The sequence below is a fragment of the Mytilus edulis genome, chromosome 8 (genome assembly GCF_963676685.1).
Source record: "Mytilus edulis chromosome 8, xbMytEdul2.2, whole genome shotgun sequence".
Taxonomy (NCBI): domain Eukaryota; kingdom Metazoa; phylum Mollusca; class Bivalvia; order Mytilida; family Mytilidae; genus Mytilus; species Mytilus edulis.
In genome coordinates, this window is record NC_092351.1 from 26,974,860 (window position 1) to 26,984,792 (window position 9,933).

Here is a 9,933-nt window from a genome sequence, read left to right on the forward strand (position 1 = left end):
CGTGCGAACGGATGTCAGTATACCATACGTCTTTTCTGAGCTATAGAAAAGTCAGTTATAAAATTGAAGACCACCAGATGTCAAGATATAATGACAAATGAAACATTATTAAAACGTTTTATTCAAACCGTATTATGATAAAAAGTCGGTCGAAATCATGAAAACTGCATCCTTACAAATTGTGCGTACGGAAACATATTCGACATCTCAATCAATGATGATTTTGGAATAGCAGTTTTAGTATAGTTACAAAAGTATACATGTCTTATTATGAAATGTAATAATTACTTTAAGGATAATTTTATGGCTAGGTTAGAAACAATAAATAAACCAGTTTCAATGTTAAGGACAGCTATTCTTCAATTCTGAATTTGATATTCATGAGAATAACTATTTCGCACAGCTGTTCAGTTTTAATGTTTATATTGCAGCCTACATTTTCCCGTATTAATTTTGCCTTTTTATGAATAATAATAATAATATTTATTCAGGAAAAGGCAAAATATACAAATACATAATACAACCTTAAAATGCAGCAATGGTTGAATGCCTTAAACCCAAGAATGACCCATGAAAGCAAACAGTTTTTTCCCAATCAGATTCTCATGGTATTAATAACAAAACAAATACTTTCTCATTCAATTTTACAGAAATAAATAGTATCCAAGAATCACACCTTAAAAATATTCGTATAAAAGCAATCTATATAAATAATAAAATATAAAAACTGAATCTGACATTAACCTCAGAGTTATTTCAGCGGAACTTATTATTATTTTCATATATTTTAACACGAAGACACCAAAGTGTTACTATACAATAGCTTACGGTGCATTTACACACATACATGACATGCTAGATAACATAGGTTCAGAAATTGCTATTGGCATATCGTGGAATCTTGATGAAATATATGGCATGCAGTTTTACTTTTTTTTTAATAAATCTGTGTTGTCCTAATTTTGGCTTCTTTCAAAAAGCATTCATGTCATACCTAGAATATTAATTTTAGATGAATATAGATCCCTTATATTATTACTTAAGAATCTATTCTATTTAACCTTCAATAAAATATTCCTATCGTTCTCCGAAACATTATTTTCGATATCTTATTGACCACTTATAGAGCTAATAAAAGCTGTTTTCGGGAGAATACTATTTCTACGTATAACTTTCCACAAATAACATTATTAACACAGGCAAATTTTGAATATGACGTAAAATTCTTCCCAAATCATATACATGTGAATCTCACGTGAAAATGGTGACGTGAATTTCATGTGAATCTCGCATGGAATTTTTCACGTATATTTCGTGTGAAATTTTCAAAACAAAATAGCTATAGATTTGAAAAATGGATTTTATTTGAATAACTTTATTGAAAAAAATCGCTTGATTTTGACTTGAGTTTCACATGACTCACGTGCAATCATTTCACATGAGTTTTATACTTTAGCTAGATTGAGGTGAAATTCCCGTGAATTTCACGTGAGATTAACGTGAATCTGGACGTGAATGAAACTTTCCTGTGTATATCAAGGAATAAGTGAGCTTGAATGGGAAAGCAAGCGTTAAATGCATATAGGAGATCCTAAATCTAACGCACTTATATTAGTTTTTGATTGAGACGAGCAATTTCAAATTCTTCAAATGAACAATTAAAGAAACTAATAAGTCACAAGGCACACAGAAAAAAAGCATTTAATAATACCACAGACTGGCTCTGACATATATGTCTCTGATAATACCGTATCAATACATTTTTGCAATTACTGAACGGATGATAAAATACTTTTTCCAGTTGACAGTGAATCCCGGCAATGTTCGCTATAGTACTATTAGATCATAATGAAGTAACAAGAAATTGAAAATGTTCTACACACATAATTCAAAATTATAGAATTAGTTAGAAAACAAAAGTTTCAACCCTTCTCCTGTTGTTTTGTGGTCACTGTCAAAATACCTTAAAGATTGGACAGCTGATGAACAGGAAACGCCCCTTTTGGTATTGTTGATGTTTGTTTATTAGAATTTGACTTCAAAACTATTGTGACCTTGAGCGTGCCATTGGAAGGTTATCACAGAAACACGTGTGTAATTATTGTTACATAAGTCCATACAATTACTAGTAATTTGTAGATCACCAATTGTATCATTAACTCAGTAGGCAGTGCTTAGTATTTGCATAATTGAAATGATGGAATTTTCTTATGAAGTTAGATTTTAAAGTTCACAAATTTGGTGATAACTCCCCAGGAAGAATAACCTCAAACAAATTTATCTTCGCTTGTTAGATTTTATTTTTAAGCTTTCAATGAGTGAAACGTGAAAAAAAGTATGACACAGTAACCCGAAATTAATCCCAAACAAAAACACCAATAGGGCAACATACATTTTAAAGGACATGATTTTGGCTACCTGTTTTACAGTAATAAATGTACTAAAATATTTAAAGCACCAGTTTTTTACTACTGTTTAGCAGAACCATGCAGGTTCAACCAATGCATTGTATTTCTTTATTATTATGATTTTATAGGTATAAGTTTGTTGAAAGTGCAATATATGAAAAATATTGAACTGGTACCATATATGTTTTGTATCTAAAATGTACTACACACTAAAGTATAAAATCATAACTAACAACTCGGACTACACATCCAGGACTGTGAAAGTATGGTACTGAAATAATACAAAACTTTTGCAGTAATAAAAAACTTACAATATATTAAAGTGTGTTTTCAAAACTTTAAATCTATAGTAGTAAAAAGTACACAGAGTAAAGTAGCTGTGAAAACTGCCAATCCCCGAAGTTACAATAATATCAATAGTTAGTATTTCAGATCTGAATGATATAAAACAAATCAGTGTACATATCAAATTTATACCCTCTTATTGTCGATGTTTTTCAACGTTTGTTGTCTGTCCCTCTGGAATCTTTCACCCCTCTTTTATTGCTGTCAGCCCCGGAAACGTTTGGCCTCGAATGTACCGATTTTGAGTTATATTAGGATCACGTGTGTAGTGCTCCTTGAAAATGTTTATATTATGAGTTTTTGTATGAGGTCCTTCTATTTACTAAAGTGTTGCTTCAATTCGTTCTTGCAAAGTGTTTATCATTTATGGTCTTTGCTTGTCTCTTCGTGTGGGTTTTGGGCTCGACGGTAAAAAAGAGTTTAGTAGTTTTAAAAATTCCCAAAATACTGGTGCTGTATCTGAAAAAGCAATGAATATAGTTACTAGACTTTGATATGTTTTATCACTTTGTTTCTTTTAATGTCTTATTTTTTCTAATCCACGTTAAAAGATTTGCATTTTATATTCTCGTGTGTCATCAGGAAGTCGTAAAAGACAAAAATGTCAACAAAGGCGCTCACAGCATGCTTGATAATTGTTTATAAAGTTACTTGTGACCAAAAAAACTAAAAACGACTTGTAGTAAAATATGTGTACAGAATTGTTTTGTTTTAAAGTAATCACTAAGAAGACATGTTTCAGTTTCTAGTGATCCATGCATCCATAATATAAACAGGGTGCCTAAGGATTTATTATTAGCTCTTTGTTTTTTGAGAGGCAGGATATTTTGTCTAGCCGTTATATAAATGTATTATTGATACAGATTATAGACGATGCAAGTCAAACATGCAAATGTTCCAAATGCTTCAGTCATCTTTGAATAAAATTACTGCAATAATTCAGGGATGAATTGAAAACATTTAAAGCCTTTGGTTTACTTTATAAACGGTTGTTTTCTTTTTAAGAAATGGACTCCTAGGGGATTGTGTTGTTTATTTGAGGATTAAATCAACTTTTTAAATTACCTGCTGCATGGACTGTAAATTGTTAAGGACGCTGTGTAGTTAAGTTTTTTTTTAAAGTATTTTTTTTCTGTTGCAATTTCACAGCAATTAAAAAAATGTTAGACTAGAAGACAAATACATAAAAACTGTCAACATACACTGGGCTGCATTATTACAACACAGGCTGCATTATTACAATACAGACTGCATTATTACAATACAGGCTGCATTATTACAATACAGGCTGCATTATTACAATACAGGCTGCGCTGCATTATTACAATACAGGCTGCATTATTACAATACAGGCTGCATTATTACAATACAGGCTGCATTATTACAATACAGACTGCATTATTACAATACAGGCTGCATTATTACAATACAGGCTGCATTATTACAATACAGGCTGCATTATTACAATACAGGCTGCATAATTACAATACAAACTGAATTATTACAATATAGGCTGCATTATTACAATACAGGCTGCATTGTTACAATACAGGCTGCATTATTACAATACAGGCTGCATTATTACAATACAGACTGCATTATTACAACACAGGCTGCATTATTACAATACAGGCTGCATTATTACAATACAGGCTGCATTATTACAATACAGACTGCATTATTACAATAGACTGCATTATTACAATACAGGCTGCATTATTACAATACAGGCTGCATTATTACAATACAAACTGAATTATTACAATATAGGCTGCATTATTACAATACAGGCTGCATTATTACAATACAGGCTGCATTATTACAATACAGGCTGCATTATTACAACACAGGCTGCATTATTACAATACAGGCTGCATTATTACAATACAGGCTGCATTATTACAATACAGACTGCATTATTACAATACAGACTGCATTATTACAAAACAGGCTGCATTATTACAATACAGGCTGCATTATTACAATACAGGCTGATTACAATACAGGCTGCATTATTACAATACAGGCTGCATTATTACAATACAGACTGCATTATTACAATACAGACTGCATTATTACAATACAGGCTGCATTATTACAATACAGGCTGCATTATTACAATACAGATTGCATTATTACAATACAGGCTGCATTATTACAATACAGGCTGCATTATTACAATACAGGCTGCATTATTACAATACAGGCTGCATTATTACAATACAGACTGCATTATTACAATACAGGCTGCATTTTTACAATACAGGCTGCATTATTACAATACAGACTGCATTATTACAATACAGGCTGCATTATTACAATACAGGCTGCATTATTACAATACAGGCTGCATTATTACAATACATATAGGAATTTTTGTTTGAATATATAAACTCTTCAAAAGGAATATAGTTGCGAACGTATTTTATGATCATATATCCTACGGCTTAAACATACAATCATTTAGAAATGATAATGCTTTATTTTATTTTACCCCCGATTACCATATAAATGTTTCGTTTGTAGCTGTTATCTTAAAATATTTTTCATCATTTTTGTTAAAGGGTGTATCTCAAATATGAACTATTACCATTGTCAACATATATATTTTCTCACCTAACAGAAGTTTCCCTGGAAACTTTGTTATAAACAATGTCCTGTTGGAACAAATATTCTATACCCTTTATTCCGTAAGGAACACAAACTGTCTGTAATAATTGTTCACGCGGGAATAATATTGTAGAACATTTCTTCCATTTAACTTATATTATGAAGGAACTTAAATTTCGTGACATAGTAACGACTTTAGCATTTCAAGCATTGAATATATAAAAAAGAATATGTGGTATGATTGCCAATAAGACAACTATCCACAAAAGACCAAAAATGACACAGACATTAACAACTATAGGTCACCATACGGCCTTCAACAATGAGCAAAGCCCATACCACATAGAGAGCTATAAAAGGCCCCGATAAGAAAATGTAAAACAATTCAAACGAGAAAACTAACGGCCTTATTTATGTCAAAAACTATCTAACGATAATCTGGTCTGTTATACCCTAATAACACTGAGATTTACTTTTAATTCACATGAATTATAAAGAATACTGTGCTTTTTCATAGAATACTACATATTTAAAATCTAGATAGACTTAGTCTTCGTTATTTCGGAAAATGCAAATAATGAATAAGTATAAGTACGCTCGTTTTGTATATTTTAAGTAAAGAGAATTTCAGATAAATTTGGGTAGAAATGACCACTTTATCTTATGAAAGAACATTCCTTTATTTGAAACTAAAAATATTTACTAACACAGTGTATGTGATTTGATTCCAGACTAGGAAAGACAATTTCAGATATATCACTTTTCATGTTGTAAATTAGTCTTCAGTTATAAATAAGATAACACGAGCTAATTAAAATATTCGTTATTTATAACTTGAGAATTGTTTTATGTAGAGATTGGGGGAAATGTTAATATCTAAGTGAAAATCTGTTAAGGAACTATCCTTAATAAGCATACAAATTACAGGAATGAAATAATATTAACTGGTTTTTATTTAAATTATAACTATTTGCAATTTGCAATAACACGTTGGTAAATTAATACATTTAAAACTGCGCGATAAAGCTAAGCTTTGAAATCGCAATTCGTATAAAAACTATGAGTGACAGATATCATATTACATTTTATCACAGCGTCTTTAATTTTAAAGATTGAAAAATCGCTATGGCAGATTTACGGATCCCTGGATTTCATGTTTATATTTGATGTATTCAAATTTGATTTTGGTATGATAATTTTTGCCGTTAGCATGTAGGTTTTTCCCCGGATTTATAACTGACTATTATCCTAACAACTGCAGTGGTGGCATCGATATGCAGCAGTATATTGAACAATTACGTAAATTGCTTTCTTTACTATGATCTATTGAAGTCGCATTTCACACAAAAAGGTAGAGGCAATATTTAATGGTTTACATTTGGCGAAAATGTTGTATAAATTTAAAGGTAAGCATGAACTTAAAGTTGCCATAAAGACTGTGCCGGACCATAATACCGCTGAAAGAAACGCTGGGGTTACCTCGTGTGCTTCGAAAGGGTTTACTGATCTAGCTATATACGAGGCACCCATTCTATTGGTTATGGTTCAACTTGGTTCATATTAGAACGGTCAGCTAAATTGTAATCGCCTCCGCTAACCTTTCCAATGATCGTCTTAAAATATATACCAATATGAAACCTTAACCCTACTAGGAAAATCATGTTCTGAATGAAAATAGTTTGATATTTGGCTATCCCGATACATCTCTGGCGTTTGGCGGTCTTCTTTGTGACTTGTTGGGGTCGTTTAAGTTTAGTCACAGTGCAAATGGAAATTTTTGACCAGCCTTAAGGCAAGTTCGTTAACAACCGTTGTTTTAAGCGGATAGACTATGATATATATCTTTCACTTCCTCAATAATTTCCCAAAATTATTTTTGTGGTAGTAAAACAATTAACAATTTCAGTGTCTGGATAGGGACATGTCTATGTATGACCTTTCATAACCATGGCGTGTCTTGTAATGCATTTTACAAATAATTTCAGAGACTAATTGATTTCGTCAAGCTAAGGCGTACGGTTTAACGTTTTGATTTGAAAGTTTTGTCGAATAAAGCAATATTTAGAAATCCTCAGTACACATTGATATAGATACAGCATGAACAAATTTGGAATTCTCCTTTCAGATAACAGTTCAAATAAAGTTTTGCAGCTATTTTTTGGGGGTTGAATTTATACATATGCCATTGACATTCCATTAGGTAGTGATATGTTTGTACAAAACGTGTTAAAATTCACAGGTTTCTAAATCCGATTGTTACAAACATTTCACAACTTACATTTACAAACTGTTAACTTTCAAGAGTTAATTGAATTTTATTTTCTTTGGTCGGATGTCCCTTTTTAACTTCTGTAGTGTTTGGACATTTTGGTCTTTATACCGGCGGTATTGTATATCCGAATTGACTATATTTTTTTATATATCATATGATTAAATAATACCATGATGGTATATATACGTTTTAAAATCTCGGAATTGAAAGGTTTTCTTTAAAAAAAAGTATACTCCTTGTAACTTCAGGTCTGCTTTTATTTAGATTTACCTAAAACAAACGTGGTCAAACCAATTTTATGAAACGGGTGGATGTTTGTTAATGGTGACCAAAGTAATGTCTTGTTGTCAGGTAAAATTGAGAATGGAAATGGGAATGTGTCTAAGAGACAACAACCCGACCAAAGAGCAAACAACAGCCAAAGGCTACCAATAGGTCTTCAATGCTGCGAGAAACTCCCGCACCTGGAGGGGTTCTACAGCTGGTCCCTAACAAAAACGTATGCTAGTTCAGTGATAATGGACGTCACGCTTAACTTCGAAATATACAAAAGAAACTAAAATTAAAAATCAAACAAGACTAACAAAGGCCAGAGGCTCCTGACTTGAAACAGGCGCAAAAATGTGTCGGGATTAAACATTTAGCATTTGTGATATGTTTTACTTACCGATGCACATTATGCGTTTGTTTTTCAGATATCTGTGTTGATATGTTTTAATTTCGTCTGACATATTCGCTTAGACCATCATACTTCTTGCATCTAAGAAAGCATACAGTACTGTCAGAAGTGCCAAATTATGTCAAAACTAGATACGGGCAACAGCTTTACCAAAATGATACAAGATAAAATAATATAAATACTAGTGTAAAAACATTCAAATGGGAAAATCAACGGTCTTATCTATATGAAAAAAAAACCCAAGAAACTAGAAACACTTATGAACCACATCAACAAACGACAACTACTGCACATCAAAGTCAGATTCCTGACATAGGACAGATGCAAACAATTGCAGAGGGTATAAACGTTTTAATGGTACCAAACCTTCACCCTTGTCTGAAACAATAGTGTAACATCACAACATAGAAAGAAATATGTATATATGTACCAAAAACTTTAATCATTTTACAAAATATACACACGTTAACACACGTGAACGTACTTGTAATAAACCAAATGTAAACAATATTCATTGTATTTGATTTAATGCATTCAGACTTTAGAACCTTACGCGATCTATATGAAATAGTGAGTGACCTATTTTAAATTCTACATTCAGGTCAAATTTAGCATAATCTAATCCAGCAATATATTGGTTACTATGCATGCAGTTGATTTTGGTGTACAGCACTATATATATCCTGAGAGCATACGGGCATTTGGATGAATTGACGACTTGGATGGTTCATGTCTTATAGGTCTAGTTTTCCTGTAAACTCCAGAAGCGTAGATTGATATTTATACAACTTCATATCTAGAATTTCAGAGTACATGGATGTTTTTCGTAAAATACCTCCAATGAACGGAACTGGATACAAACATAGTGGTAAATGACCAGTTTCATCGGTTTTTATAGAAAACTTTTAGTTTTGAATCACCCTAACTTGCCTAAATGCAGCAAAACTCATCCTTCTATTGTTTCTCTCAATCATAATCAATTCTGATTTTTTCAATACGGCTTTTGGTCTAAAATTTCTTGCTCGTTTTTCCCCAGTTGATTAAAAATTTGGCCTATTGGTAATTACGCCCTCTTGACTTTGACTATTGCATATACCCATTAATTAAGACAATGTTCTGCTCCTACGTTATTGTATGTAGCATATACATTCATTGAAACTATACTAAACTAAACAATATCATTATCTAAAGCAACATTGGACTCACATCATCATCTTTGTAGTAAACATATGTAGCAAGTTTAGAAAAAAAGTAAAATTACAAAAATTCTGAACCCCGAGGAAAATTCAAAACAGAAAGTCCCTAATCAAATGACAAAATCAAAAGCTCAAACACATCAAACGAATGGATAACAACTGCCATATTCCTAACTTGGTACAGCAGTTTTGATGTAGAAAATAGTGGATTAAACCTGGTTTAATAGTTAGATTGTTGTTTGGAAACATCCTTTGTAGCTGCAACTGTTTAGATGAATATAATGCATATGTCTGCTGTATTGACTATAACCGTTGTAACAGTATGTTTTTCTTAAATCAAATTCATATCAAATAGTTTCGGTACTTTTTTTTTGACTTCATTCGAACGAAGACACACAATAGATACAAGAAGATGTGGTATGA